The sequence below is a fragment of the Siphateles boraxobius genome, unplaced genomic scaffold (genome assembly GCF_051911475.1).
Source record: "Siphateles boraxobius isolate OS27281-9 unplaced genomic scaffold, OSU_SipBor_1 6, whole genome shotgun sequence".
Classification (NCBI taxonomy): Eukaryota; Metazoa; Chordata; class Actinopteri; order Cypriniformes; family Leuciscidae; genus Siphateles; species Siphateles boraxobius.
The window spans coordinates 3,866,739-3,893,394 of NW_027509186.1; the positions used below are offsets into that span (position 1 = coordinate 3,866,739).

The 26,656-nt window shown below is 41.9% G+C and overlaps 34 non-coding genes across 34 annotated transcripts; all 34 read right to left on the reverse strand.

Annotated features, from left to right (window-relative positions):
* Positions 1 to 3,601: 3,601 nt before the first annotated feature.
* On the reverse strand, positions 3,602 to 3,675 carry trnat-agu (transfer RNA threonine (anticodon AGU)). Its single transcript has one exon. It is a non-coding gene; the product is annotated as a tRNA-Thr (tRNA).
* Positions 3,676 to 4,409: 734 nt separating this feature from the next.
* On the reverse strand, positions 4,410 to 4,483 carry trnat-ugu (transfer RNA threonine (anticodon UGU)). The gene has a single exon. It is a non-coding gene; the product is annotated as a tRNA-Thr (tRNA).
* Positions 4,484 to 4,847: 364 nt separating this feature from the next.
* Positions 4,848 to 4,921, reverse strand: trnat-ugu (transfer RNA threonine (anticodon UGU)). The gene has a single exon. It is a non-coding gene; the product is annotated as a tRNA-Thr (tRNA).
* Positions 4,922 to 5,752: 831 nt separating this feature from the next.
* trnat-cgu (transfer RNA threonine (anticodon CGU)) lies at positions 5,753 to 5,826 on the reverse strand. The gene has a single exon. It is a non-coding gene; the product is annotated as a tRNA-Thr (tRNA).
* A 707-nt stretch (positions 5,827 to 6,533) lies between these two features.
* On the reverse strand, positions 6,534 to 6,607 carry trnat-agu (transfer RNA threonine (anticodon AGU)). Its single transcript has one exon. It is a non-coding gene; the product is annotated as a tRNA-Thr (tRNA).
* Positions 6,608 to 7,143: 536 nt separating this feature from the next.
* trnar-ucu (transfer RNA arginine (anticodon UCU)) lies at positions 7,144 to 7,232 on the reverse strand. The gene is given in 2 exon segments: positions 7,144 to 7,179; positions 7,196 to 7,232. It is a non-coding gene; the product is annotated as a tRNA-Arg (tRNA).
* A 139-nt stretch (positions 7,233 to 7,371) lies between these two features.
* Positions 7,372 to 7,445, reverse strand: trnat-agu (transfer RNA threonine (anticodon AGU)). The gene has a single exon. It is a non-coding gene; the product is annotated as a tRNA-Thr (tRNA).
* Positions 7,446 to 8,520: 1,075 nt separating this feature from the next.
* trnar-ucu (transfer RNA arginine (anticodon UCU)) lies at positions 8,521 to 8,609 on the reverse strand. Its single transcript is given in 2 exon segments — positions 8,521 to 8,556; positions 8,573 to 8,609. It is a non-coding gene; the product is annotated as a tRNA-Arg (tRNA).
* A 139-nt stretch (positions 8,610 to 8,748) lies between these two features.
* trnat-agu (transfer RNA threonine (anticodon AGU)) lies at positions 8,749 to 8,822 on the reverse strand. The gene has a single exon. It is a non-coding gene; the product is annotated as a tRNA-Thr (tRNA).
* Positions 8,823 to 10,453: 1,631 nt separating this feature from the next.
* On the reverse strand, positions 10,454 to 10,527 carry trnat-agu (transfer RNA threonine (anticodon AGU)). Its single transcript has one exon. It is a non-coding gene; the product is annotated as a tRNA-Thr (tRNA).
* A 747-nt stretch (positions 10,528 to 11,274) lies between these two features.
* On the reverse strand, positions 11,275 to 11,348 carry trnat-cgu (transfer RNA threonine (anticodon CGU)). The gene has a single exon. It is a non-coding gene; the product is annotated as a tRNA-Thr (tRNA).
* Positions 11,349 to 11,484: 136 nt separating this feature from the next.
* Positions 11,485 to 11,573, reverse strand: trnar-ucu (transfer RNA arginine (anticodon UCU)). Its single transcript is given in 2 exon segments — positions 11,485 to 11,520; positions 11,537 to 11,573. It is a non-coding gene; the product is annotated as a tRNA-Arg (tRNA).
* A 139-nt stretch (positions 11,574 to 11,712) lies between these two features.
* Positions 11,713 to 11,786, reverse strand: trnat-agu (transfer RNA threonine (anticodon AGU)). The gene has a single exon. It is a non-coding gene; the product is annotated as a tRNA-Thr (tRNA).
* An 831-nt stretch (positions 11,787 to 12,617) lies between these two features.
* Positions 12,618 to 12,691, reverse strand: trnat-cgu (transfer RNA threonine (anticodon CGU)). Its single transcript has one exon. It is a non-coding gene; the product is annotated as a tRNA-Thr (tRNA).
* A 709-nt stretch (positions 12,692 to 13,400) lies between these two features.
* On the reverse strand, positions 13,401 to 13,474 carry trnat-agu (transfer RNA threonine (anticodon AGU)). The gene has a single exon. It is a non-coding gene; the product is annotated as a tRNA-Thr (tRNA).
* A 536-nt stretch (positions 13,475 to 14,010) lies between these two features.
* trnar-ucu (transfer RNA arginine (anticodon UCU)) lies at positions 14,011 to 14,099 on the reverse strand. Its single transcript is given in 2 exon segments — positions 14,011 to 14,046; positions 14,063 to 14,099. It is a non-coding gene; the product is annotated as a tRNA-Arg (tRNA).
* Positions 14,100 to 14,238: 139 nt separating this feature from the next.
* On the reverse strand, positions 14,239 to 14,312 carry trnat-agu (transfer RNA threonine (anticodon AGU)). The gene has a single exon. It is a non-coding gene; the product is annotated as a tRNA-Thr (tRNA).
* Positions 14,313 to 14,848: 536 nt separating this feature from the next.
* On the reverse strand, positions 14,849 to 14,937 carry trnar-ucu (transfer RNA arginine (anticodon UCU)). Its single transcript is given in 2 exon segments — positions 14,849 to 14,884; positions 14,901 to 14,937. It is a non-coding gene; the product is annotated as a tRNA-Arg (tRNA).
* A 139-nt stretch (positions 14,938 to 15,076) lies between these two features.
* Positions 15,077 to 15,150, reverse strand: trnat-agu (transfer RNA threonine (anticodon AGU)). Its single transcript has one exon. It is a non-coding gene; the product is annotated as a tRNA-Thr (tRNA).
* A 1,072-nt stretch (positions 15,151 to 16,222) lies between these two features.
* On the reverse strand, positions 16,223 to 16,315 carry trnar-ucu (transfer RNA arginine (anticodon UCU)). The gene is given in 2 exon segments: positions 16,223 to 16,262; positions 16,279 to 16,315. It is a non-coding gene; the product is annotated as a tRNA-Arg (tRNA).
* A 139-nt stretch (positions 16,316 to 16,454) lies between these two features.
* trnat-agu (transfer RNA threonine (anticodon AGU)) lies at positions 16,455 to 16,528 on the reverse strand. The gene has a single exon. It is a non-coding gene; the product is annotated as a tRNA-Thr (tRNA).
* Positions 16,529 to 18,159: 1,631 nt separating this feature from the next.
* trnat-agu (transfer RNA threonine (anticodon AGU)) lies at positions 18,160 to 18,233 on the reverse strand. Its single transcript has one exon. It is a non-coding gene; the product is annotated as a tRNA-Thr (tRNA).
* A 1,440-nt stretch (positions 18,234 to 19,673) lies between these two features.
* trnat-cgu (transfer RNA threonine (anticodon CGU)) lies at positions 19,674 to 19,747 on the reverse strand. The gene has a single exon. It is a non-coding gene; the product is annotated as a tRNA-Thr (tRNA).
* A 218-nt stretch (positions 19,748 to 19,965) lies between these two features.
* On the reverse strand, positions 19,966 to 20,039 carry trnat-agu (transfer RNA threonine (anticodon AGU)). The gene has a single exon. It is a non-coding gene; the product is annotated as a tRNA-Thr (tRNA).
* Positions 20,040 to 20,575: 536 nt separating this feature from the next.
* Positions 20,576 to 20,664, reverse strand: trnar-ucu (transfer RNA arginine (anticodon UCU)). Its single transcript is given in 2 exon segments — positions 20,576 to 20,611; positions 20,628 to 20,664. It is a non-coding gene; the product is annotated as a tRNA-Arg (tRNA).
* A 139-nt stretch (positions 20,665 to 20,803) lies between these two features.
* Positions 20,804 to 20,877, reverse strand: trnat-agu (transfer RNA threonine (anticodon AGU)). The gene has a single exon. It is a non-coding gene; the product is annotated as a tRNA-Thr (tRNA).
* Positions 20,878 to 21,413: 536 nt separating this feature from the next.
* On the reverse strand, positions 21,414 to 21,502 carry trnar-ucu (transfer RNA arginine (anticodon UCU)). The gene is given in 2 exon segments: positions 21,414 to 21,449; positions 21,466 to 21,502. It is a non-coding gene; the product is annotated as a tRNA-Arg (tRNA).
* A 139-nt stretch (positions 21,503 to 21,641) lies between these two features.
* trnat-agu (transfer RNA threonine (anticodon AGU)) lies at positions 21,642 to 21,715 on the reverse strand. The gene has a single exon. It is a non-coding gene; the product is annotated as a tRNA-Thr (tRNA).
* A 1,072-nt stretch (positions 21,716 to 22,787) lies between these two features.
* Positions 22,788 to 22,880, reverse strand: trnar-ucu (transfer RNA arginine (anticodon UCU)). The gene is given in 2 exon segments: positions 22,788 to 22,827; positions 22,844 to 22,880. It is a non-coding gene; the product is annotated as a tRNA-Arg (tRNA).
* A 139-nt stretch (positions 22,881 to 23,019) lies between these two features.
* trnat-agu (transfer RNA threonine (anticodon AGU)) lies at positions 23,020 to 23,093 on the reverse strand. Its single transcript has one exon. It is a non-coding gene; the product is annotated as a tRNA-Thr (tRNA).
* A 1,631-nt stretch (positions 23,094 to 24,724) lies between these two features.
* trnat-agu (transfer RNA threonine (anticodon AGU)) lies at positions 24,725 to 24,798 on the reverse strand. The gene has a single exon. It is a non-coding gene; the product is annotated as a tRNA-Thr (tRNA).
* Positions 24,799 to 25,545: 747 nt separating this feature from the next.
* trnat-cgu (transfer RNA threonine (anticodon CGU)) lies at positions 25,546 to 25,619 on the reverse strand. Its single transcript has one exon. It is a non-coding gene; the product is annotated as a tRNA-Thr (tRNA).
* A 136-nt stretch (positions 25,620 to 25,755) lies between these two features.
* Positions 25,756 to 25,844, reverse strand: trnar-ucu (transfer RNA arginine (anticodon UCU)). Its single transcript is given in 2 exon segments — positions 25,756 to 25,791; positions 25,808 to 25,844. It is a non-coding gene; the product is annotated as a tRNA-Arg (tRNA).
* A 139-nt stretch (positions 25,845 to 25,983) lies between these two features.
* On the reverse strand, positions 25,984 to 26,057 carry trnat-ugu (transfer RNA threonine (anticodon UGU)). The gene has a single exon. It is a non-coding gene; the product is annotated as a tRNA-Thr (tRNA).
* Between the last annotated feature and the right edge of the window lie 599 nt (positions 26,058 to 26,656).

The window sequence follows — 26,656 nt, forward strand, 5'->3', positions numbered from 1 at the left end:
CTCCAGCGTATGGCCCGGTACACCACCCAATGTGTGGACTTCCTCAAACGACCCGGGTTGTTGCAAATACAATTCCAGGAACCCCCAGAGCCTACAGTGGTCCCAAGCTGCAAGTGGCTGCTCACCGTGTACAGCCAAGACATCCTGACAAGGCTGGATGAATCCATGCAAGGATAACATCTACGTATGGTTCAGTCTTGAAGATGGATTCCACTAAAAAGGTTAGCAGGGGATTTTTGTTAATTTATGGTGTTTACTGTTATATCATTATAAGAGCATGAGTATCATATTCTACATGGTGTGATGTTTCATTGCATTGCATGCTTCCTGTCATCTACTGCAGATCACTAAGAAGCTGGCTGGGACGGCAAGGGGAACGGGACTCTGGCTTACCTCTGTTGGCAATGAGTTTGGTCAGGTGCTCATGAGTGTGCTGACAGCACAGGAAGGAGCAGGACTGGACATGATGGTCGATGGTCTGGTGAAAAGGTACCAGCAGGCTAGTGTGGATCCACCTGCTGTTTTGTACGTGGACTGTGGCTGCTGCACTGATGTGGGTGAGACCAAGCTGAAAACCAGATTCAGAGGGTGGCCTGATCTCATGATTCGCTTGGACATCTGGCATTTTATGCGCAGGATTGCCATGGGGTGTACAACTGATGCCCATCAGCTGTATCCCATCTTCATGTCACGGCTGTCAGCGTGCATTTTTGAGTGGGATGCGGCTGATGTTTCTATGCTTCGCAAAGCAAAGAGAGAGCTGTTGATATCCCAGGGTTGGCCTGCGCTGACAGATGAAGATGTCAACAAGCATCTTACCAGGAATGAGCTGGCACTCCATTGCCGGAGGAGGACCTGTGGAGAGGAGACTACCATCCTTCTCCTTGAGCGGCTGCTTACAGAGCTCCTGAGCAGCAAGGGCAAAGACTCCCTGGGTGTTCCTCTCCTGGACCGAGAAAGGATGGAGCACATCTGAAATGTCCAGAAGAAGCATGTGAAATGCATTCAAGACCCCCCTGGTGTTGTGCTCTATACAGAGACAGGGAGCCTAAACAAGGGAGGTGTGCTTCTGAAGACCTACAGATGTGCCAGAGGCTCCACTTCTCTCGAGTCCTTTCATTTACACCTGAACCGTTTCATCCCAGGTATTGTCTTTGTCACACACACTGTGCAGGTGTAAAGAAAGAGCATTAAGTGTTTTTGTGTGTTCCTTTAACACCTCCTAAACACTGTTGTGTCTATTTACAGGGACCAGTGCAAACAGTCTGAACTTTCAGATTTATCTGCTGGAGGGTCTACACCGGTGGAACCAGGACCGGGAGGCTGCTTCCCTGTCATCGGAGCCATCAGCTTTGCGCAGCTACACAGGAGAACTTGTTCACTGTGTAAACGGCAATTATGAAAAGCTGTTTGGCAGGAAAGTGGTCCCCACGTTTTGTCCCCCTGCATGTTACACCGGTGAGAATTGTTTTATATATTTTTTTATTTTATCAACTTGCAATTTCTGTGTAACCTCCGTCTGTATGTCAGATTTAACCCTATAGAGTCGATTGTATCATAATTGATATGCAAGTTTCTAAAGGACTCTAAATGATCAACATGATCAAAAATTTTTAGGAAACATGCCCACTGTCGTCTGATTGATTATAGTCTTTTAGTATAATTGTAAAAGTGTCCACCTTCAGCTCGTGCTTCACGTTTCTTTTCATTGTAAAACCTTTACTGATTTTATAAAGTAATTGTAAGAATAACTTTTATATTGTTTGTAATATTTAATGACTAGTTACTAGACTGAAGCAGTTTGGGTTCACTTGATTAGAAAATCATGTTACATGTAAATATCAAAATGATCATCAGACTTTTCTCTCAATCATCATTGTATTGCATTTCATTTCATGTTTTGCCCCCATAATTAAACGTGTTTGGCCTCTTAATAAAACTATTTAGTTTTTTTTCTCCTTGACGATGAGCTCTATATTCTCACACTATATGAGCTACTACAAAAGCCTAATGTATCAAATATGATACACAACATTCTATTTAATTTCCGTTTGTTTATTGTTTTTATTTCAGGTGAGCTCATTGGAGTGCAGTATCTGTTCCAGCAGACTGGTCAGGCACTGCAGGACATGAATCCTGACTCTGAGCAGACAGCAGAGCTCATTGAGGACCTCAGTGTGGAGGAGCGAGATGAAGATGAGGGCTTCTGTGACATCAGCGAGGATCACACAATAGCAGATCCGGAGGCTGTTCTGTCACCACCCTCTTCCACACTGACACTGGGTTCTTCCACCCTGGTCACCAGCAGTGCCACACCTGTACTGGGCTCCACATCCCCTTCACTGGTCCCTGACCCCAAACTTGTCCTCACACAGTCTCCTTCATCACCTGGACCCTCAGGGACTGCTGTCACACCTGTTCCCTCTGAAACATCTGTTTCAACTCTCCCCTCAGAGCCAGAGGATGCTGGTCAGGATGATGATGAAGAAGAGACGGTAAATACTACTCCTTTGTATGTCTTTCAAATTAACTAGAATAATTATGATGAATTAACATCCAGTGCTTTAAATCCAGACTTTCCACATATTTTACATTTAAAAGTACAGCCTAAATTCATTTGTAAGCTGCAAATACACATCAAGTCAAGTCATCTTTATTTATTTGGTGCTTTGTAAAATGTCAAGAATGGCGCTCTCTCTGCTTTGTACTATACAGTGCTTTACGGTGATAAACAGGAAAATAACACAATCAGTTATGGAATTATGCATTAGACAGATGTGATGTAATAATTGTATTGCATGTTTGTGTTTTTTAATAGGCTGTTGACTACCAAAATATCCCGGGTTATCAACATGTGGACCAGCTGGCAGAATATCTGGTGGATCTCCGGGACCACACAGCCCTCAGCCTGACCAACCAGGAAGCCAACACCATAATTGCTCTTTGGCAGAACCTGGATGACCGGGACAAGGAACGGGTGGTGTAAGACAGTCGATGCCGAAAGAGACTGCTGAGTGGACGCTTCAAGGTCCCGAAGAAGCCCACTCACCCTGGTGTAGAGAGCACCACCAGATGTGTGCTGGGTGCAAGCAGCGCACCTGCTCAGTGGCCTGACTGTTGCCGTCTGCTGGAGACCATCTTCATCAGACTTTGCACTGTCCACCCAAGCCCCAAAAGAAAAGGCAAGGGAGCCCTGTCAAGATTGTCTCTGATCCTGCAAGACTATCGCAGGATAAGGCAGCTTGTACTGGGCAACAGCTTGGTGATGGGAGGAACATCCATGCAGCTGGTGGAGGTTAACCAGAACACTCTGATTCTCCACACACAGGACAGCACAGCCTGACCTTCCAAAGGTGGTATGGCATCCACAAGACATCCACAAGACAAGCCGGTGTGTGAAAAAATGCTCTGGAGTGGGGGCCTTGTATCGATACGTTTTTATTTATTAATTACCCATATGACAAACCCACAAACTTTGAATATCTCCATTCACAATCTAGAAGTCCAATGCGCTATCCATTGCGCCACAGAGCCACAAAAGACAAGCTTTAAGCTTTCACATCAGAGAAGGTTAAATGACTACTCTTAGAAGCCACAGATTAGGCACTGCTGGGATTCGAACCCAGGATCTCCTGTTTACTAGACAGGCGCTTTGACCAACTAAGCCACAGCGCCAGTTACTGTCACTGGTTCGATGCTTTTGTATACAAAGTCTATAAGAAGAGAATAGCTGATTACATCATGAATAGGTCCCTTTGAAGTTACAGGATTATTTCCAAAACCTGAAAGGTGTGCAGGCTTCTGTTGAGGGACAAGGGAATATCTCAAGCCATTTATTTCTGGATCGAAACTCTCAGTACTCGTGTCTCAAATGTTTCGGGAACCTCCAGTTACGATACATCTAAATGCTGTTTCAGCTTGGAGAAATGGAAAGCGTGTTTTTTTTTCTTCTTTTTTTCTAGGTAGGTGGCCAACAATAGGTTGTTGCAGCTTTTGGCCTAGGCCAGTGGATTTCAACCTATTCTTATTTAAATAGGTGACTTAAGCTAATTAGTAGAGTACTCTGTGATCTGAGTTGGGTGTGTCCAATAAGGGAAATAAGCAGAACGTGAAGGGTATGCTTCTGAAGTAGTTTGTGGATTCAAGTTTTAAGCATATGTCTGACTCACAGAGACATCAGAGCAAAAGAGGCCACTGACTATTCTGGTGGGACTCACAACCAGGGAATTTCTCCATTCGCATCCTAGAAGTCCAAAGTTCTATCCATTGTACCATAAAATGACACACTTCAGGGAAGTGTTGCATGCGCAGCACTTCTTAGTTTTTCCAGTTTTGTGCAGGTAAACACAGTTCGTCATGCAAAGACTTTCATATGTGAAAAGGTTAAGCACTCCCATATCCTGTGCCAAAGGCACTGCTAAGATTTGAACCCAGGATCTCCTGTTTACAAGACAGGCGCTTTGACCAGCTAAGCCACAGCGCCAGACACTGGGAATTTTGTTGGTAAAACAAGTCTAAAAGAGGTACCACATCAGGAAAACAGCTGATCACGTCATGAACGAGGTCCCTTAGAGGTAAGAGGATTGTTTCCAAAACATCTGAGCAATAGAGGGTATGCACGACTCTGGTGGGACTCAAACCCACAACCTTTGAATATCTCCATTCACAATCTAGAAGTCCAATGCGCTATCCATTGCGCCAAAGAGCCACAAAAGACGAACTTTAAGACGCTATTGCATGCACATCACTTCTTAGATTTCCTCATTTTGTGCAGATGCACACTGTTCAGCATGCAAAGATTTACATATGTAAAAGATTAAGTGAGTGGTGCCCACATCCACTGGCATAGGCACTGCTGGGATTCGAACCCAAGATCTCCTGTTTACAAGACAGGCGCTTTGACCAACTAAGCCACAGCGCCACTTGCTGAACTCTCTACAATGTGTTGGCATAAAAAGTCTAAAAGAGGTAGCAGGTCAGGAAAATAGCTGATTACATCATGAAAGAGGTTAGGGGATTATTTCCAAAACCCGAGGGGCATGCAGGGCTCTGTTGAAGAAAGAGGGAATATCTGAAACTCTCAATACTTGTGTCTGAAATGTTTTTGGAACCTCCAGTTACAATACATCTAAATTCTGTCTCAGCTGGGCGAAATGGAAAGCAATCTCTGCTATGCTTTCAGCTGATCTGAAAGACAAAATCCAGAAAGATTTTCATGAATTATATATTCATATTTGTAAAGACTGTTTTGAATACATCCAGAGGCTGGATCTCAACAATAGGAAGTAGCAGATTCTGGCCTAAGCCAGTGGTTTTCAAACCATTCTCGAAACCTCCCAGACGCTATACATTTTCGTTATCTTCCTTATTTCAACAGAGTTAATTGAGCTACTTAGTAGAGTACTCAATGATCTGACGTGGGTGTGTCCAATAAGGGAGATGAGCAGAATGTGAAGGGTAGGCTTCTGAAGTAGTTTGTGGACCCCAGTTTTAAACATATGTCTGACTCACAGAGACATCAGAGCAAAAGAGGCCACTGACTATTCTGGTGGGACTCACAACCAGGGAATTTCTCCATTCGCATCCTAGAAGTCCAAAGTTCTATCCATTGTACCATAAAATGACACACTTCAGGGAAGTGTTGCATGCGCAGCACTTCTTAAGTTTTTCCAGTTTTGTGCAGGTAAACACAGTTCGTCATGCAAAGACTTTCATATGTGAAAAGGTTAAGCACTCCCATATCCTGTGCCAAAGGCACTGCTGGGATTTGAACCCAGGATCTCCTGTTTACGAGACAGGCGCTTTGACCAGCTAAGCCACAGCGCCAGGTACTGTGAAATTTGTTGGTAAAACAAGTCTAAAAGAGGTACCACATCAGGAAAACAGCTGATCACGTCATGAACGAGGTCCCTTAGAGGTAAGAGGATTGTTTCCAAAACACGAGGGCCTTTCACGCCTCAAGGGAATGTCTGAACTCATTTAATTTTGGCTCTACACTCTCGATAGTAATGCCTAAAATGTTTCCTGAGCCTTCTTCTGATATGAAAGGGCAAAATCCAGAAAGATATCCATGTATTATTCTTCATATATTTAAAGACTTTGTTTGTACAAATATCCATAGGCTTGACCATATCAATCGGTAGTAGCAGATTTCAGGCCTAAGCCAGGAGCTTGCAAACCATTCTTGAAGCGCATCTGCACCACATATATATATATTTTTTATTATCTCTCTCATTTAATACAGGTGAATCAAATAATTGATTGATAAGTAACGTACTGGACGATCTGACTTGGGTGTGCTCAATAAGGAAAAGAAGAAAAATGTGCTGCGTAGGCTTCTGAAAAAGTTGGAAAACCCCAGCTTTAAGCAAATGTCAATCTGGTAAAGACGTCTGTGCAAAGGGACACCATTCTTGACTCTGGTGGGACCCAAAAAACGGCACACTTTTTAAAACCTTCATTTGCAACCGAGAAGTCCAGATTGTCTTTCACATCAGAGATGATTGAATGACTACTCTTAGAAGCCACAGATAAGACATTGCTGGGATTCGAACCCAGGATCTCCTGTTTACTAGACAGGCGCTTTAACCAACTAAGCCACAGCGCCAGTTACTGTCAGTGGTTCGATGCTTTTGTATACAAAGTCTAAAAGAGGTAGCATGTCAGGAGAATAGCTGATTACATCATGAATAGGTCCCTTTGAAGTTACAGGATTATTTCCAAAACCTGAAAGGTGTGCAGGCTTCTGTTGAGGGACAAGGGAATATCTCAAGCCATTTATTTCTGGATCGAAACTCTCAGTACTCGTGTCTCAAATGTTTCGGGAACCTCCAGTTACGATACATCTAAATGCTGTTTCAGCTTGGAGAAATGGAAAGTGTGTTTTTTTTCTTCTTTTTCTCTAGGTAGGTGGCCAACAATAGGTTGTTGCAGATTTTGGCCTAGGCCAGTGGATTTCAACCTATTCTTATTTAAATAGGTGACTTAAGTTAATTAGAAGAGTACTCTGTGATCTGAGTTGGGTGTGTCCAATAAGGGAAATAAGCAGAACGTGAAGGGTATGCTTCTGAAGTAGTTTGTGGATTCAAGTTTTAAGCATATGCCTGTCCAACACAAAGACATCTGAGCAATAGAGGGTATGCACGACTCTAGTGGGACTCGAACCCACAACCTTTGAATACCTCCATTCACAATCTAGAAGTCCAATGCGCTATCCATTGCGCCACAGAGCCACAAAAGACAAGCTTTAAGACGCTATTGGATGCACATCACTTCTTAGATTTCCTCATTTTGTGCAGATGCACACTGTTCAGCATGCAAAGATTTACATATGTAAAAGATTAAGTGAGCGGTGCCCACATCCTGTGGCATAGGCACTGCTGGGATTCGAATCCATGATCTCCTGTTTACTAGACAGGCGCTTTGACCAACTAAGCAACAGCGCCAGTTACTGTCGCTGGTTCGATGCTTTTGTATACAAAGTCTAAAAGAGGTAGCATGTCAGGGGAATAGCTGATTACATCATGAATAGGTCCCTTTGAAGTTACAGGATTATTTCCAAAACCTGAAAGGTGTGCAGGCTTCTGTTGAGGGATAAGGGTGTTGTGAACTTTTTCTTTGTAGAAAAGTTAGAAGCTCAGACCAGGAGACGGTGGAAGTTTTCCAAGCAGAAGTTCTTTATTGCTTGTCGGTAGCTGCAGTCATTCCAACATCGTCTAAATTAAAGTAACTTTACATGGTATATTATAGGCATTTTAAGAGGAGGGACTTCTGGAGGTGGAGATAAATTCAAACAAAGCATGCAAATGTAGTACGAACACACCCTACTCTGAGGGCATTACCAATCCAATGGAATCAGCATAACTATTCAAATGCTGATAGTGGCCAGGAACTCTGGTTCCAAGAGCCATCTCAGAGCCATTAAAGAAAGTCTCAGTGATCAGACTCATTTAACTTACAATGGAGAAAACAGGATTTGCCAGATTCTCTTGCTGGAAACTGTTTCACAGCTGATATCATTTACCATCCTAACCTGAAATGCTAACTTCAACAAACAGAACTTTCTCAGTTTATATATGATAGTATTAGAAGTTAGATTAAACCTTTTAATAAACTTGTATTCCTTCAAGGGACAAGGGAATATCTCAAGCCATTTATTTCTGGATCGAAACTCTCAGTACTCGTGTCTCAAATGTTTCGGGAACCTCTAGTTACGATACATCTAAATGCTGTTTCAGCTTGGAGAAATGGAAAGCGTGTTTTTTTTTCTTCTTTTTTTCTAGGTAGGTGGCCAACAATAGGTTGTTGCAGATTTTGGCCTAGGCCAGTGGATTTCAACCTATTCTTATTTAAATAGGTGACTTAAGTTAATTAGTAGAGTACTCTGTGATCTGAGTTGGGTGTGTCCAATAAGGGAAATAAGCAGAACGTGAAGGGTATGCTTCTGAAGTAGTTTGTGGATTCAAGTTTTAAGCATATGCTTGTCCAACACAAAGACATCTGAGCAAAAGAGGGTATGCACGACTCTGGTGGGACTCGAACCCACAACCTTTGAATATCTCCATTCACAATCTAGAAGTCCAATGCGCTATCCATTGCACCACAGAGCCACAAAAGACAAGCTTTAAGACGCTATTGCATACACATCACTTCTTAGATTTCCACATTTTGTGCAGATGCACACTGTTCAGCATGCAAAGATTTACATATGTAAAAGATTAAGTGAGCGGTGCCCACATCCACTGGCATAGGCACTGCTGGGATTCGAACCCAGGATCTCCTGTTTACTAGACAGGCGCTTTGACCAACTAAGCCACAGCGCCACTTGCTGAACCTTCTACAATGTGTTGCTATAAAAAGTCTAAAAGAGGTAGCAGGTCAGGAAAATAGCTGATTACATCATGAAAGAGGTTAGGGGATTATTTCCAAAACCCGAGGGGCATTCAGGGCTCTGTTGAAGAAAGAGGGAATATCTGAAACTCTCAATACGTGTTTCTGAAAGGTTTTTGGAACCTCCAGTTACAATACATCTAAACTCTGTCTCAGCTAGGAGAAATGGAAAGCAATCTCTGCTATGCTTTCAGCTGATCTGAAAGACAAAATCCAGAAAGCTTTTCATGAATTATATATTCATATTTGTAAAGACTGTTTTGAATACATCCAGAGGCTGGATCTCAACAATAGGAAGTAGCAGATTCTGGCCTAAGCCAGTGGTTTTCAAAACATTCTCGAAACCTCCCAGACGCTATACATTTTCGTTATTTACCTTATTTCAAAAGGGTTAATTGAGCTACTTAGTAGAGTACTCTATGATCTGACGTGGGTGTGTCCAATAAGGGAGATGAGCAGAATGTGAAGGGTAGGCTTCTGAAGTAGTTTGTGGACCCCAGTTTTAAACATATGTCTGACTCACAGAGACATCAAAGCAAAAGAGGCCACTGACTATTCTGGTGGGACTCAAAACCCACAACCAGGGAATTTCTCCATTCGCATCCCAGAAGTCCAAAGTTCTGTCCATTGTACCATAAAATGACACACTTCAGGGAAGTATTGCATGCGCAGCACTTCTTAGTTTTTCCAGTTTTGTGCAGGTAAACACAGTTCGTCATGCAAAGACTTTCATATGTGAAAAGGTTAAGCACTCCCATATCCTGTGCCAAAGGCACTGCTGGGATTTGAACCCAGGATCTCCTGTTTACGAGACAGGCGCTTTGACCAGCTAAGCCACAGATCAGTGAAATTTGTTGGTAAAACAAGTCTAAAAGAGGTAGCACATCAGGAAAACAGCTGATCACGTCATGAAAGAGGTCCCTTAGAGGTAAGAGGATTGTTTCCAAAACACGAGGGCCTTTCACGCCTCAAGGGAATGTCTGAACTCATTTAATTTTGGCTCTACACTCTCGATAGTCATGCCTAAAATGTTTCCTGAGCCTTCTTCTGATATGAAATGGCAAAATCCAGAAAGTTATCCATGTATTATTCTTCATATATGTAAAGACTTTGTTTGTACAAATATCCATAGGCTTGACCATATCAATAGGTAGTAGCAGATTTCAGGCCTAAGCCAGGAGCTTGCAAACCATTCTTGAAGCGCATCTGCACCACATATATATATATTTTTTATTATCTCTCTCATTTAATACAGCAGAATCAAATAATTGATTGATAATTAACGTACTCGACGATCTGACTTGGGTGTGCTCAATAAGGAAAAGAAGAAAAATGTGTTGCGTGGGCTTCTGAAAAAGTTGGAAAACCCCAGCTTTAAGCAAATGTCAGTCTGGTAAAGACGTCTGTGCAAAGGGACACCATTCGTGACTCTGGTGGGACCCAAAAAACGACAACCTTTTTAAAAACTTCTTTTGCAACCGAGAACTCCAGATTGTCTTTCCTGCCAAGACTTTCACGTCAGAGAAGGAGAAGGTTAAATGACTACTCTTAGAAGCCACAGATTAGGCACTGCTGGGATTCGAACCCAGGATCTCCTGTTTACTAGACAGGCGCTTTGACCAACTAAGCCACAGCGCCAGTTACTGTCACTGGTTCGATGCTTTTGTATACAAAGTCTAAAAGAGGTAGCATGTCAGGAGAATAGCTGATTACATCATGAATAGGTCCCTTTGAAGTTACAGGATTATTTCCAAAACCTGAAATGTGTGCAGGCTTCTGTTGAGGGACAAGGGAATATCTCAAGCCATTTATTTCTGGATCGAAACTCTCAGTACTCGTGTCTCAAATGTTTCGGGAACCTCCAGTTACGATACATCTAAATGCTGTTTCAGCTTGGAGAAATGGAAAGCGTGTTTTTTTTTCTTCTTTTTCTTCTAGGTAGGTGGCCAACAATAGGTTGTTGCAGATTTTGGCCTAGGCCAGTGGATTTCAACCTATTCTTATTTAAATAGGTGACTTAAGTTAATTAGTAGAGTACTCTGTGATCTGAGTTGGGTGTGTCCAAAGAGGGAAATAAGCAGAACGTGAAGGGTATGCTTCTGAAGTAGTTTGTGGATTCAAGTTTTAAGCATATGTCTGACTCACAGAGACATCAGAGCAAAAGAGGCCACTGACTATTCTGGTGGGACTCACAACCAGGGAATTTCTCCATTCGCATCCTAGAAGTCCAAAGTTGTATCCATTGTACCATAAAATGACACACTTCAGGGAAGTGTTGCATGCGCAGCACTTCTTAGTTTTTCCAGTTTTGTGCAGGTAAACACAGTTCGTCATGCAAAGACTTTCATATGTGAAAAGGTTAAGCACTCCCATATCCTGTGCCAAAGACACTGCTGGGATTTGAACCCAGGATCTCCTGTTTACGAGACAGGCGCTTTGACCAGCTAAGCCACAGCGCCAGATACTGTGAAATTTGTTGGTAAAACAAGTCTAAAAGAGGTACCACATCAGGAAAACAGCTGATCACGTCATGAACGAGGTCCCTTAGAGGTAAGAGGATTGTTTCCAAAACATTTGAGCAATAGAGGGTATGCGCGACTCTGGTGGGACTCGAACCCACAACCTTTGAATATCTCCATTCACAATCTAGAAGTCCAATGCGCTATCCATTGCGCCAAAGAGCCACAAAAGACGAACTTTAAGACGCTATTGCATGCACATCACTTCTTAGATTTCCTCATTTTGTGCAGATGCACACTGTTCAGCATGCAAAGATTTACATATGTAAAAGATTAAGTGAGTGGTGCCCACATCCACTGGCATAGGCACTGCTGGGATTCGAACCCAGGATCTCCTGTTTACTAGACAGGCGCTTTGACCAACTAAGCCACAGCGCCACTTGCTGAACCTTCTACAATGTGTTGCTATAAAAAGTCTAAAAGAGGTAGCAGGTCAGGAAAATAGCTGATTACATCATGAAAGAGGTTAGGGGATTATTTCCAAAACCCGAGGGGCATGCAGGGCTCTGTTGAAGAAAGAGGGAATATCTGAAACTCTCAATACTTGTGTCTGAAATGTTTTTGGAACCTCCAGTTACAATACATCTAAATTCTGTCTCAGCTGGGCGAAATGGAAAGCAATCTCTGCTATGCTTTCAGCTGATCTGAAAGACAAAATCCAGAAAGATTTTCATGAATTATATATTCATATTTGTAAAGACTGTTTTGAATACATCCAGAGGCTGGATCTCAACAATAGGAAGTAGCAGATTCTGGCCTAAGCCAGTGGTTTTCAAACCATTCTCGAAACCTCCCAGACGCTATACATTTTCGTTATCTTCCTTATTTCAACAGAGTTAATTGAGCTACTTAGTAGAGTACTCAATGATCTGACGTGGGTGTGTCCAATAAGGGAGATGAGCAGAATGTGAAGGGTAGGCTTCTGAAGTAGTTTGTGGACCCCAGTTTTAAACATATGTCTGACTCACAGAGACATCAGAGCAAAAGAGGCCACTGACTATTCTGGTGGGACTCACAACCAGGGAATTTCTCCATTCGCATCCTAGAAGTCCAAAGTTCTATCCATTGTACCATAAAATGACACACTTCAGGGAAGTGTTGCATGCGCAGCACTTCTTAAGTTTTTCCAGTTTTGTGCAGGTAAACACAGTTCGTCATGCAAAGACTTTCATATGTGAAAAGGTTAAGCACTCCCATATCCTGTGCCAAAGGCACTGCTGGGATTTGAACCCAGGATCTCCTGTTTACGAGACAGGCGCTTTGACCAGCTAAGCCACAGCGCCAGGTACTGTGAAATTTGTTGGTAAAACAAGTCTAAAAGAGGTACCACATCAGGAAAACAGCTGATCACGTCATGAACGAGGTCCCTTAGAGGTAAGAGGATTGTTTCCAAAACACGAGGGCCTTTCACGCCTCAAGGGAATGTCTGAACTCATTTAATTTTGGCTCTACACTCTCGATAGTAATGCCTAAAATGTTTCCTGAGCCTTCTTCTGATATGAAAGGGCAAAATCCAGAAAGATATCCATGTATTATTCTTCATATATTTAAAGACTTTGTTTGTACAAATATCCATAGGCTTGACCATATCAATCGGTAGTAGCAGATTTCAGGCCTAAGCCAGGAGCTTGCAAACCATTCTTGAAGCGCATCTGCACCACATATATATATATATTTTTTATTATCTCTCTCATTTAATACAGGTGAATCAAATAATTGATTGATAAGTAACGTACTGGACGATCTGACTTGGGTGTGCTCAATAAGGAAAAGAAGAAAAATGTGCTGCGTAGGCTTCTGAAAAAGTTGGAAAACCCCAGCTTTAAGCAAATGTCAATCTGGTAAAGACGTCTGTGCTAAGGGACACCATTCGTGACTCTGGTGGGACCCAAAAAACGGCACACTTTTTAAAACCTTCATTTGCAACCGAGAAGTCCAGATTGTCTTTCACATCAGAGATGATTGAATGACTACTCTTAGAAGCCACAAATAAGACATTGCTGGGATTCGAACCAAGGATCTCCTGTTTACTAGACAGGCGCTTTAACCAACTAAGCCACAGCGCCAGTTACTGTCAGTGGTTCGATGCTTTTGTATACAAAGTCTAAAAGAGGTAGCATGTCAGGAGAATAGCTGATTACATCATGAATAGGTCCCTTTGAAGTTACAGGATTATTTCCAAAACCTGAAAGGTGTGCAGGCTTCTGTTGAGGGACAAGGGAATATCTCAAGCCATTTATTTCTGGATCGAAACTCTCAGTACTCGTGTCTCAAATGTTTCGGGAACCTCCAGTTACGATACATCTAAATGCTGTTTCAGCTTGGAGAAATGGAAAGTGTGTTTTTTTTCTTCTTTTTTTCTAGGTAGGTGGCCAACAATAGGTTGTTGCAGATTTTGGCCTAGGCCAGTGGATTTCAACCTATTCTTATTTAAATAGGTGACTTAAGTTAATTAGAAGAGTACTCTGTGATCTGAGTTGGGTGTGTCCAATAAGGGAAATAAGCAGAACGTGAAGGGTATGCTTCTGAAGTAGTTTGTGGATTCAAGTTTTAAGCATATGCCTGTCCAACACAAAGACATCTGAGCAATAGAGGGTATGCACGACTCTAGTGGGACTCGAACCCACAACCTTTGAATACCTCCATTCACAATCTAGAAGTCCAATGCGCTATCCATTGCGCCACAGAGCCACAAAAGACAAGCTTTAAGACGCTATTGGATGCACATCACTTCTTAGATTTCCTCATTTTGTGCAGATGCACACTGTTCAGCATGCAAAGATTTACATATGTAAAAGATTAAGTGAGCGGTGCCCACATCCTGTGGCATAGGCACTGCTGGGATTCGAATCCATGATCTCCTGTTTACTAGACAGGCGCTTTAACGAACTAAGCCACAGCGCCAGTTACTGTCAGTGGTTCGATGCTTTTGTATACAAAGTCTAAAAGAGGTAGCATGTCAGGAGAATAGCTGATTACATCATGAATAGGTCCCTTTGAAGTTACAGGATTATTTCCAAAACCTGAAAGGTGTGCAGGCTTCTGTTGAGGGACAAGGGAATATCTCAAGCCATTTATTTCTGGATCGAAACTCTCAGTACTCGTGTCTCAAATGTTTCGGGAACCTCCAGTTACGATACATCTAAATGCTGTTTCAGCTTGGAGAAATGGAAAGTGTGTTTTTTTTCTTCTTTTTTTCTAGGTAGGTGGCCAACAATAGGTTGTTGCAGATTTTGGCCTAGGCCAGTGGATTTCAACCTATTCTTATTTAAATAGGTGACTTAAGTTAATTAGAAGAGTACTCTGTGATCTGAGTTGGGTGTGTCCAATAAGGGAAATAAGCAGAACGTGAAGGGTATGCTTCTGAAGTAGTTTGTGGATTCAAGTTTTAAGCATATGCCTGTCCAACACAAAGACATCTGAGCAATAGAGGGTATGCACGACTCTAGTGGGACTCGAACCCACAACCTTTGAATACCTCCATTCACAATCTAGAAGTCCAATGCGCTATCCATTGCGCCACAGAGCCACAAAAGACAAGCTTTAAGACGCTATTGGATGCACATCACTTCTTAGATTTCCTCATTTTGTGCAGATGCACACTGTTCAGCATGCAAAGATTTACATATGTAAAAGATTAAGTGAGCGGTGCCCACATCCTGTGGCATAGGCACTGCTGGGATTCGAATCCATGATCTCCTGTTTACTAGACAGGCGCTTTGACCAACTAAGCAACAGCGCCAGTTACTGTCGCTGGTTCGATGCTTTTGTATACAAAGTCTAAAAGAGGTAGCATGTCAGGGGAATAGCTGATTACATCATGAATAGGTCCCTTTGAAGTTACAGGATTATTTCCAAAACCTGAAAGGTGTGCAGGCTTCTGTTGAGGGATAAGGGTGTTGTGAACTTTTTCTTTGTAGAAAAGTTAGAAGCTCAGACCAGGAGACGGTGGAAGTTTTCCAAGCAGAAGTTCTTTATTGCTTGTCGGTAGCTGCAGTCATTCCAACATCGTCTAAATTAAAGTAACTTTACATGGTATATTATAGGCATTTTAAGAGGAGGGACTTCTGGAGGTGGAGATAAATTCAAACAAAGCATGCAAATGTAGTACGAACACACCCTACTCTGAGGGCATTACCAATCCAATGGAATCAGCATAACTATTCAAATGCTGATAGTGGCCAGGAACTCTGGTTCCAAGAGCCATCTCAGAGCCATTAAAGAAAGTCTCAGTGATCAGACTCATTTAACTTACAATGGAGAAAACAGGATTTGCCAGATTCTCTTGCTGGAAACTGTTTCACAGCTGATATCATTTACCATCCTAACCTGAAATGCTAACTTCAACAAACAGAACTTTCTCAGTTTATATATGATAGTATTAGAAGTTAGATTAAACCTTTTAATAAACTTGTATTCCTTCAAGGGACAAGGGAATATCTCAAGCCATTTATTTCTGGATCGAAACTCTCAGTACTCGTGTCTCAAATGTTTCGGGAACCTCTAGTTACGATACATCTAAATGCTGTTTCAGCTTGGAGAAATGGAAAGCGTGTTTTTTTTTCTTCTTTTTTTTCTAGGTAGGTGGCCAACAATAGGTTGTTGCAGATTTTGGCCTAGGCCAGTGGATTTCAACCTATTCTTATTTAAATAGGTGACTTAAGTTAATTAGTAGAGTACTCTGTGATCTGAGTTGGGTGTGTCCAATAAGGGAAATAAGCAGAACGTGAAGGGTATGCTTCTGAAGTAGTTTGTGGATTCAAGTTTTAAGCATATGCTTGTCCAACACAAAGACATCTGAGCAAAAGAGGGTATGCACGACTCTGGTGGGACTCGAACCCACAACCTTTGAATATCTCCATTCACAATCTAGAAGTCCAATGCGCTATCCATTGCACCACAGAGGCACAAAAGACAAGCTTTAAGACGCTATTGCATACACATCACTTCTTAGATTTCCACATTTTGTGCAGATGCACACTGTTCAGCATGCAAAGATTTACATATGTAAAAGATTAAGTGAGCGGTGCCCACATCCACTGGCATAGGCACTGCTGGGATTCGAACCCAGGATCTCCTGTTTACTAGACAGGCGCTTTGACCAACTAAGCCACAGCGCCACTTGCTGAACCTTCTACAATGTGTTGCTATAAAAAGTCTAAAAGAGGTAGCAGGTCAGGAAAATAGCTGATTACATCATGAAAGAGGTTAGGGGATTATTTCCAAAACCCGAGGGGCATTCAGGGCTCTGTTGAAGAAAGAGGGAATATCTGAAACTCTCAATACGTGTTTCTGAAAGGTTTTTGGAACCTCCAGTTACAATACATCTAAACTCTGTCTCAGCTAGGAGAAATGGAAAGCAATCTCTGCTATGCTTTCAGCTGATCTGAAAGACAAAATCCAGAAAGCTTTTCATGAATTATATATTCATATTTGTAAAGACTGTTTTGAATACATCCAGAGGCTGGATCTCAACAATAGGAAGTAGCAGATTCTGGCCTAAGCCAGTGGTTTTCAAAACATTCTCGAAACCTCCCAGACGCTATACATTTTTGTTATTTACCTTATTTCAAAAGGGTTAATTGAGCTACTTAGTAGAGTACTCTATGATCTGACGTGGGTGTGTCCAATAAGGGAGATGAGCAGAATGTGAAGGGTAGGCTTCTGAAGTAGTTTGTGGACCCCAGTTTTAAACATATGTCTGACTCACAGAGACATCAGAGCAAAAGAGGCCACTGACTATTCTGGTGGGACTCAAAACCCACAACCAGGGAATTTCTCCATTCGCATCCCAGAAGTCCAAAGTTCTATCAATTGTACCATAAAATGACACACTTCAGGGAAGTATTGCATGCGCAGCACTTCTTAGTTTTTCCAGTTTTGTGCAGGTAAACACAGTTCGTCATGCAAAGACTTTCATATGTGAAAAGGTTAAGCACTCCCATATCCTGTGCCAAAGGCACTGCTGGGATTTGAACCCAGGATCTCCTGTTTACGAGACAGGCGCTTTGACCAGCTAAGCCACAGATCAGTGAAATTTGTTGGTAAAACAAGTCTAAAAGAGGTAGCACATCAGGAAAACAGCTGATCACGTCATGAAAGAGGTCCCTTAGAGGTAAGAGGATTGTTTCCAAAACACGAGGGCCTTTCACGCCTCAAGGGAATGTCTGAACTCATTTAATTTTGGCTCTACACTCTCGATAGTCATGCCTAAAATGTTTCCTGAGCCTTCTTCTGATATGAAATGGCAAAATCCAGAAAGTTATCCATGTATTATTCTTCATATATGTAAAGACTTTGTTTGTACAAATATCCATAGGCTTGACCATATCAATAGGTAGTAGCAGATTTCAGGCCTAAGCCAGGAGCTTGCAAACCATTCTTGAAGCGCATCTGCACCACATATATATATATTTTTTATTATCTCTCTCATTTAATACAGGTGAATCAAATAATTGATTGATAATTAACGTACTCGACGATCTGACTTGGGTGTGCTCAATAAGGAAAAGAAGAAAAATGTGTTGCGTAGGCTTCTGAAAAAGTTGGAAAACCCCAGCTTTAAGCAAATGTCAGTCTGGTAAAGACGTCTGTGCAAAGGGACACCATTCGTGACTCTGGTGGGACCCAAAAAACGACAACCTTTTTAAAACCTTCATTTGCAACCGAGAAGTCCAGATTGTCTTTCCTGCCAAGACTTTCACGTCAGAGAAGGAGAAGGTTAAATGACTACTCTTAGAAGCCACAGATTAGGCACTGCTGGGATTCGAACCCAGGATCTCCTGTTTACTAGACAGGCGCTTTGACCAACTAAGCCACAGCGCCAGTTACTGTCACTGGTTCGATGCTTTTGTATACAAAGTCTAAAAGAGGTAGCATGTCAGGAGAATAGCTGATTACATCATGAATAGGTCCCTTTGAAGTTACAGGATTATTTCCAAAACCTGAAATGTGTGCAGGCTTCTGTTGAGGGACAAGGGAATATCTCAAGCCATTTATTTCTGGATCGAAACTCTCAGTACTCGTGTCTCAAATGTTTCGGGAACCTCCAGTTACGATACATCTAAATGCTGTTTCAGCTTGGAGAAATGGAAAGCGTGTTTTTTTTTCTTCTTTTTCTTCTAGGTAGGTGGCCAACAATAGGTTGTTGCAAATTTTGGCCTAGGCCAGTGGATTTCAACCTATTCTTATTTAAATAGGTGACTTAAGTTAATTAGTAGAGTACTCTGTGATCTGAGTTGGGTGTGTCCAAAGAGGGAAATAAGCAGAACGTGAAGGGTATGCTTCTGAAGTAGTTTGTGGATTCAAGTTTTAAGCATATGTCTGACTCACAGAGACATCAGAGCAAAAGAGGCCACTGACTATTCTGGTGGGACTCACAACCAGGGAATTTCTCCATTCGCATCCTAGAAGTCCAAAGTTGTATCCATTGTACCATAAAATGACACACTTCAGGGAAGTGTTGCATGCGCAGCACTTCTTAGTTTTTCCAGTTTTGTGCAGGTAAACATCATGAAAGAGGTTAGGGGATTATTTCCAAAACCCGAGGGGCATGCAGGGCTCTGTTGAAGAAAGAGGGAATATCTGAAACTCTCAATACTTGTGTCTGAAATGTTTTTGGAACCTCCAGTTACAATACATCTAAATTCTGTCTCAGCTGGGCGAAATGGAAAGCAATCTCTGCTATGCTTTCAGCTGATCTGAAAGACAAAATCCAGAAAGATTTTCATGAATTATATATTCATATTTGTAAAGACTGTTTTGAATACATCCAGAGGCTGGATCTCAACAATAGGAAGTAGCAGATTCTGGCCTAAGCCAGTGGTTTTCAAACCATTCTCGAAACCTCCCAGACGCTATACATTTTCGTTATCTTCCTTATTTCAACAGAGTTAATTGAGCTACTTAGTAGAGTACTCAATGATCTGACGTGGGTGTGTCCAATAAGGGAGATGAGCAGAATGTGAAGGGTAGGCTTCTGAAGTAGTTTGTGGACCCCAGTTTTAAACATATGTCTGACTCACAGAGACATCAGAGCAAAAGAGGCCACTGACTATTCTGGTGGGACTCACAACCAGGGAATTTCTCCATTCGCATCCTAGAAGTCCAAAGTTCTATCCATTGTACCATAAAATGACACACTTCAGGGAAGTGTTGCATGCGCAGCACTTCTTAAGTTTTTCCAGTTTTGTGCAGGTAAACACAGTTCGTCATGCAAAGACTTTCATATGTGAAAAGGTTAAGCACTCCCATATCCTGTGCCAAAGGCACTGCTGGGATTTGAACCCAGGATCTCCTGTTTACGAGACAGGCGCTTTGACCAGCTAAGCCACAGCGCCAGAAAAATGTGTTGCGTAGGCTTCTGAAAAAGTTGGAAAACCCCAGCTTTAAGCAAATGTCAATCTGGTAAAGACGTCTGTGCTAAGGGACACCATTCGTGACTCTGGTGGGACCCAAAAAACGGCACACTTTTTAAAACCTTCATTTGCAACCGAGAAGTCCAGATTGTCTTTCACATCAGAGATGATTGAATGACTACTCTTAGAAGCCACAAATAAGACATTGCTGGGATTCGAACCAAGGATCTCCTGTTTACTAGACAGGCGCTTTAACCAACTAAGCCACAGCGCCAGTTACTGTCAGTGGTTCGATGCTTTTGTATACAAAGTCTAAAAGAGGTAGCATGTCAGGAGAATAGCTGATTACATCATGAATAGGTCCCTTTGAAGTTACAGGATTATTTCCAAAACCTGAAAGGTGTGCAGGCTTCTGTTGAGGGACAAGGGAATATCTCAAGCCATTTATTTCTGGATCGAAACTCTCAGTACTCGTGTCTCAAATGTTTCGGGAACCTCCAGTTACGATACATCTAAATGCTGTTTCAGCTTGGAGAAATGGAAAGTGTGTTTTTTTTCTTCTTTTTTTCTAGGTAGGTGGCCAACAATAGGTTGTTGCAGATTTTGGCCTAGGCCAGTGGATTTCAACCTATTCTTATTTAAATAGGTGACTTAAGTTAATTAGAAGAGTACTCTGTGATCTGAGTTGGGTGTGTCCAATAAGGGAAATAAGCAGAACGTGAAGGGTATGCTTCTGAAGTAGTTTGTGGATTCAAGTTTTAAGCATATGCCTGTCCAACACAAAGACATCTGAGCAATAGAGGGTATGCACGACTCTAGTGGGACTCGAACCCACAACCTTTGAATACCTCCATTCACAATCTAGAAGTCCAATGCGCTATCCATTGCGCCACAGAGCCACAAAAGACAAGCTTTAAGACGCTATTGGATGCACATCACTTCTTAGATTTCCTCATTTTGTGCAGATGCACACTGTTCAGCATGCAAAGATTTACATATGTAAAAGATTAAGTGAGCGGTGCCCACATCCTGTGGCATAGGCACTGCTGGGATTCGAATCCATGATCTCCTGTTTACTAGACAGGCGCTTTAACGAACTAAGCCACAGCGCCAGTTACTGTCAGTGGTTCGATGCTTTTGTATACAAAGTCTAAAAGAGGTAGCATGTCAGGAGAATAGCTGATTACATCATGAATAGGTCCCTTTGAAGTTACAGGATTATTTCCAAAACCTGAAAGGTGTGCAGGCTTCTGTTGAGGGACAAGGGAATATCTCAAGCCATTTATTTCTGGATCGAAACTCTCAGTACTCGTGTCTCAAATGTTTCGGGAACCTCCAGTTACGATACATCTAAATGCTGTTTCAGCTTGGAGAAATGGAAAGTGTGTTTTTTTTCTTCTTTTTTTCTAGGTAGGTGGCCAACAATAGGTTGTTGCAGATTTTGGCCTAGGCCAGTGGATTTCAACCTATTCTTATTTAAATAGGTGACTTAAGTTAATTAGAAGAGTACTCTGTGATCTGAGTTGGGTGTGTCCAATAAGGGAAATAAGCAGAACGTGAAGGGTATGCTTCTGAAGTAGTTTGTGGATTCAAGTTTTAAGCATATGCCTGTCCAACACAAAGACATCTGAGCAATAGAGGGTATGCACGACTCTAGTGGGACTCGAACCCACAACCTTTGAATACCTCCATTCACAATCTAGAAGTCCAATGCGCTATCCATTGCGCCACAGAGCCACAAAAGACAAGCTTTAAGACGCTATTGGATGCACATCACTTCTTAGATTTCCTCATTTTGTGCAGATGCACACTGTTCAGCATGCAAAGATTTACATATGTAAAAGATTAAGTGAGCGGTGCCCACATCCTGTGGCATAGGCACTGCTGGGATTCGAATCCATGATCTCCTGTTTACTAGACAGGCGCTTTGACCAACTAAGCAACAGCGCCAGTTACTGTCGCTGGTTCGATGCTTTTGTATACAAAGTCTAAAAGAGGTAGCATGTCAGGGGAATAGCTGATTACATCATGAATAGGTCCCTTTGAAGTTACAGGATTATTTCCAAAACCTGAAAGGTGTGCAGGCTTCTGTTGAGGGATAAGGGTGTTGTGAACTTTTTCTTTGTAGAAAAGTTAGAAGCTCAGACCAGGAGACGGTGGAAGTTTTCCAAGCAGAAGTTCTTTATTGCTTGTCGGTAGCTGCAGTCATTCCAACATCGTCTAAATTAAAGTAACTTTACATGGTATATTATAGGCATTTTAAGAGGAGGGACTTCTGGAGGTGGAGATAAATTCAAACAAAGCATGCAAATGTAGTACGAACACACCCTACTCTGAGGGCATTACCAATCCAATGGAATCAGCATAACTATTCAAATGCTGATAGTGGCCAGGAACTCTGGTTCCAAGAGCCATCTCAGAGCCATTAAAGAAAGTCTCAGTGATCAGACTCATTTAACTTACAATGGAGAAAACAGGATTTGCCAGATTCTCTTGCTGGAAACTGTTTCACAGCTGATATCATTTACCATCCTAACCTGAAATGCTAACTTCAACAAACAGAACTTTCTCAGTTTATATATGATAGTATTAGAAGTTAGATTAAACCTTTTAATAAACTTGTATTCCTTCAAGGGACAAGGGAATATCTCAAGCCATTTATTTCTGGATCGAAACTCTCAGTACTCGTGTCTCAAATGTTTCGGGAACCTCTAGTTACGATACATCTAAATGCTGTTTCAGCTTGGAGAAATGGAAAGCGTGTTTTTTTTTCTTCTTTTTTTTCTAGGTAGGTGGCCAACAATAGGTTGTTGCAGATTTTGGCCTAGGCCAGTGGATTTCAACCTATTCTTATTTAAATAGGTGACTTAAGTTAATTAGTAGAGTACTCTGTGATCTGAGTTGGGTGTGTCCAATAAGGGAAATAAGCAGAACGTGAAGGGTATGCTTCTGAAGTAGTTTGTGGATTCAAGTTTTAAGCATATGCTTGTCCAACACAAAGACATCTGAGCAAAAGAGGGTATGCACGACTCTGGTGGGACTCGAACCCACAACCTTTGAATATCTCCATTCACAATCTAGAAGTCCAATGCGCTATCCATTGCACCACAGAGGCACAAAAGACAAGCTTTAAGACGCTATTGCATACACATCACTTCTTAGATTTCCACATTTTGTGCAGATGCACACTGTTCAGCATGCAAAGATTTACATATGTAAAAGATTAAGTGAGCGGTGCCCACATCCACTGGCATAGGCACTGCTGGGATTCGAACCCAGGATCTCCTGTTTACTAGACAGGCGCTTTGACCAACTAAGCCACAGCGCCACTTGCTGAACCTTCTACAATGTGTTGCTATAAAAAGTCTAAAAGAGGTAGCAGGTCAGGAAAATAGCTGATTACATCATGAAAGAGGTTAGGGGATTATTTCCAAAACCCGAGGGGCATTCAGGGCTCTGTTGAAGAAAGAGGGAATATCTGAAACTCTCAATACGTGTTTCTGAAAGGTTTTTGGAACCTCCAGTTACAATACATCTAAACTCTGTCTCAGCTAGGAGAAATGGAAAGCAATCTCTGCTATGCTTTCAGCTGATCTGAAAGACAAAATCCAGAAAGCTTTTCATGAATTATATATTCATATTTGTAAAGACTGTTTTGAATACATCCAGAGGCTGGATCTCAACAATAGGAAGTAGCAGATTCTGGCCTAAGCCAGTGGTTTTCAAAACATTCTCGAAACCTCCCAGACGCTATACATTTTTGTTATTTACCTTATTTCAAAAGGGTTAATTGAGCTACTTAGTAGAGTACTCTATGATCTGACGTGGGTGTGTCCAATAAGGGAGATGAGCAGAATGTGAAGGGTAGGCTTCTGAAGTAGTTTGTGGACCCCAGTTTTAAACATATGTCTGACTCACAGAGACATCAGAGCAAAAGAGGCCACTGACTATTCTGGTGGGACTCAAAACCCACAACCAGGGAATTTCTCCATTCGCATCCCAGAAGTCCAAAGTTCTATCAATTGTACCATAAAATGACACACTTCAGGGAAGTATTGCATGCGCAGCACTTCTTAGTTTTTCCAGTTTTGTGCAGGTAAACACAGTTCGTCATGCAAAGACTTTCATATGTGAAAAGGTTAAGCACTCCCATATCCTGTGCCAAAGGCACTGCTGGGATTTGAACCCAGGATCTCCTGTTTACGAGACAGGCGCTTTGACCAGCTAAGCCACAGATCAGTGAAATTTGTTGGTAAAACAAGTCTAAAAGAGGTAGCACATCAGGAAAACAGCTGATCACGTCATGAAAGAGGTCCCTTAGAGGTAAGAGGATTGTTTCCAAAACACGAGGGCCTTTCACGCCTCAAGGGAATGTCTGAACTCATTTAATTTTGGCTCTACACTCTCGATAGTCATGCCTAAAATGTTTCCTGAGCCTTCTTCTGATATGAAATGGCAAAATCCAGAAAGTTATCCATGTATTATTCTTCATATATGTAAAGACTTTGTTTGTACAAATATCCATAGGCTTGACCATATCAATAGGTAGTAGCAGATTTCAGGCCTAAGCCAGGAGCTTGCAAACCATTCTTGAAGCGCATCTGCACCACATATATATATATTTTTTATTATCTCTCTCATTTAATACAGGTGAATCAAATAATTGATTGATAATTAACGTACTCGACGATCTGACTTGGGTGTGCTCAATAAGGAAAAGAAGAAAAATGTGTTGCGTAGGCTTCTGAAAAAGTTGGAAAACCCCAGCTTTAAGCAAATGTCAGTCTGGTAAAGACGTCTGTGCAAAGGGACACCATTCGTGACTCTGGTGGGACCCAAAAAACGACAACCTTTTTAAAACCTTCATTTGCAACCGAGAAGTCCAGATTGTCTTTCCTGCCAAGACTTTCACGTCAGAGAAGGAGAAGGTTAAATGACTACTCTTAGAAGCCACAGATTAGGCACTGCTGGGATTCGAACCCAGGATCTCCTGTTTACTAGACAGGCGCTTTGACCAACTAAGCCACAGCGCCAGTTACTGTCACTGGTTCGATGCTTTTGTATACAAAGTCTAAAAGAGGTAGCATGTCAGGAGAATAGCTGATTACATCATGAATAGGTCCCTTTGAAGTTACAGGATTATTTCCAAAACCTGAAATGTGTGCAGGCTTCTGTTGAGGGACAAGGGAATATCTCAAGCCATTTATTTCTGGATCGAAACTCTCAGTACTCGTGTCTCAAATGTTTCGGGAACCTCCAGTTACGATACATCTAAATGCTGTTTCAGCTTGGAGAAATGGAAAGCGTGTTTTTTTTTCTTCTTTTTCTTCTAGGTAGGTGGCCAACAATAGGTTGTTGCAAATTTTGGCCTAGGCCAGTGGATTTCAACCTATTCTTATTTAAATAGGTGACTTAAGTTAATTAGTAGAGTACTCTGTGATCTGAGTTGGGTGTGTCCAAAGAGGGAAATAAGCAGAACGTGAAGGGTATGCTTCTGAAGTAGTTTGTGGATTCAAGTTTTAAGCATATGTCTGACTCACAGAGACATCAGAGCAAAAGAGGCCACTGACTATTCTGGTGGGACTCACAACCAGGGAATTTCTCCATTCGCATCCTAGAAGTCCAAAGTTGTATCCATTGTACCATAAAATGACACACTTCAGGGAAGTGTTGCATGCGCAGCACTTCTTAGTTTTTCCAGTTTTGTGCAGGTAAACACAGTTCGTCATGCAAAGACTTTCATATGTGAAAAGGTTAAGCACTCCCATATCCTGTGCCAAAGACACTGCTGGGATTTGAACCCAGGATCTCCTGTTTACGAGACAGGCGCTTTGACCAGCTAAGCCACAGCGCCAGATACTGTGAAATTTGTTGGTAAAACAAGTCTAAAAGAGGTACCACATCAGGAAAACAGCTGATCACGTCATGAACGAGGTCCCTTAGAGGTAAGAGGATTGTTTCAAAAACATTTGAGCAATAGAGGGTATGCGCGACTCTGGTGGGACTCGAACCCACAACCTTTGAATATCTCCATTCACAATCTAGATGTCCAATGCGCTATCCATTGCGCCACAGAGCCACAAAAGACAAACTTTAAGACGCTATTGCATGCACATCACTTCTTAGATTTCCACATTTTGTGCAGATGCACACTGTTCAGCATGCAAAGATTTACATATGTAAAAGATTAAGTGAGTGGTGCCCACATCCTGTGGCATAGGCACTGCTGGGATTCGAACCCAGGATCTCCTGTTTACAAGACAGGCGCTTTGACCAACTAAGCCACAGCGCCACTTGCTGAACTCTCTACAATGTGTTGGCATAAAAAGTCTAAAAGAGGTAGCAGGTCAGGAAAATAGCTGATTACATCATGAAAGAGGTTAGGGGATTATTTCCAAAACCCGAGGGGCATGCAGGGCTCTGTTGAAGAAAGAGGGAATTTCTGAAACTCTCAATACTTGTGTCTGAAATGTTTTTGGAACCTCCAGTTACAATACATCTAAATTCTGTCTCAGCTGGGAGAAATGGAAAGCAATCTCTGCTATGCTTTCAGCTGATCTGAAAGACAAAATCCAGAAAGATTTTCATGAATTATATATTCATATTTGTAAAGACTGTTTTGAATACATCCAGAGGCTGGATCTCAACAATAGGAAGTAGCAGATTCTGGCCTAAGCCAGTGGTTTTCAAACCATTCTCGAAACCTCCCAGACGCTATACATTTTCGTTATCTTCCTTATTTCAACAGAGTTAATTGAGCTACTTAGTAGAGTACTCAATGATCTGACGTGGGTGTGTCCAATAAGGGAGATGAGCAGAATGTTAAGGGTAGGCTTCTGAAGTAGTTTGTGGACCCCAGTTTTAAACATATGTCTGACTCACAGAGACATC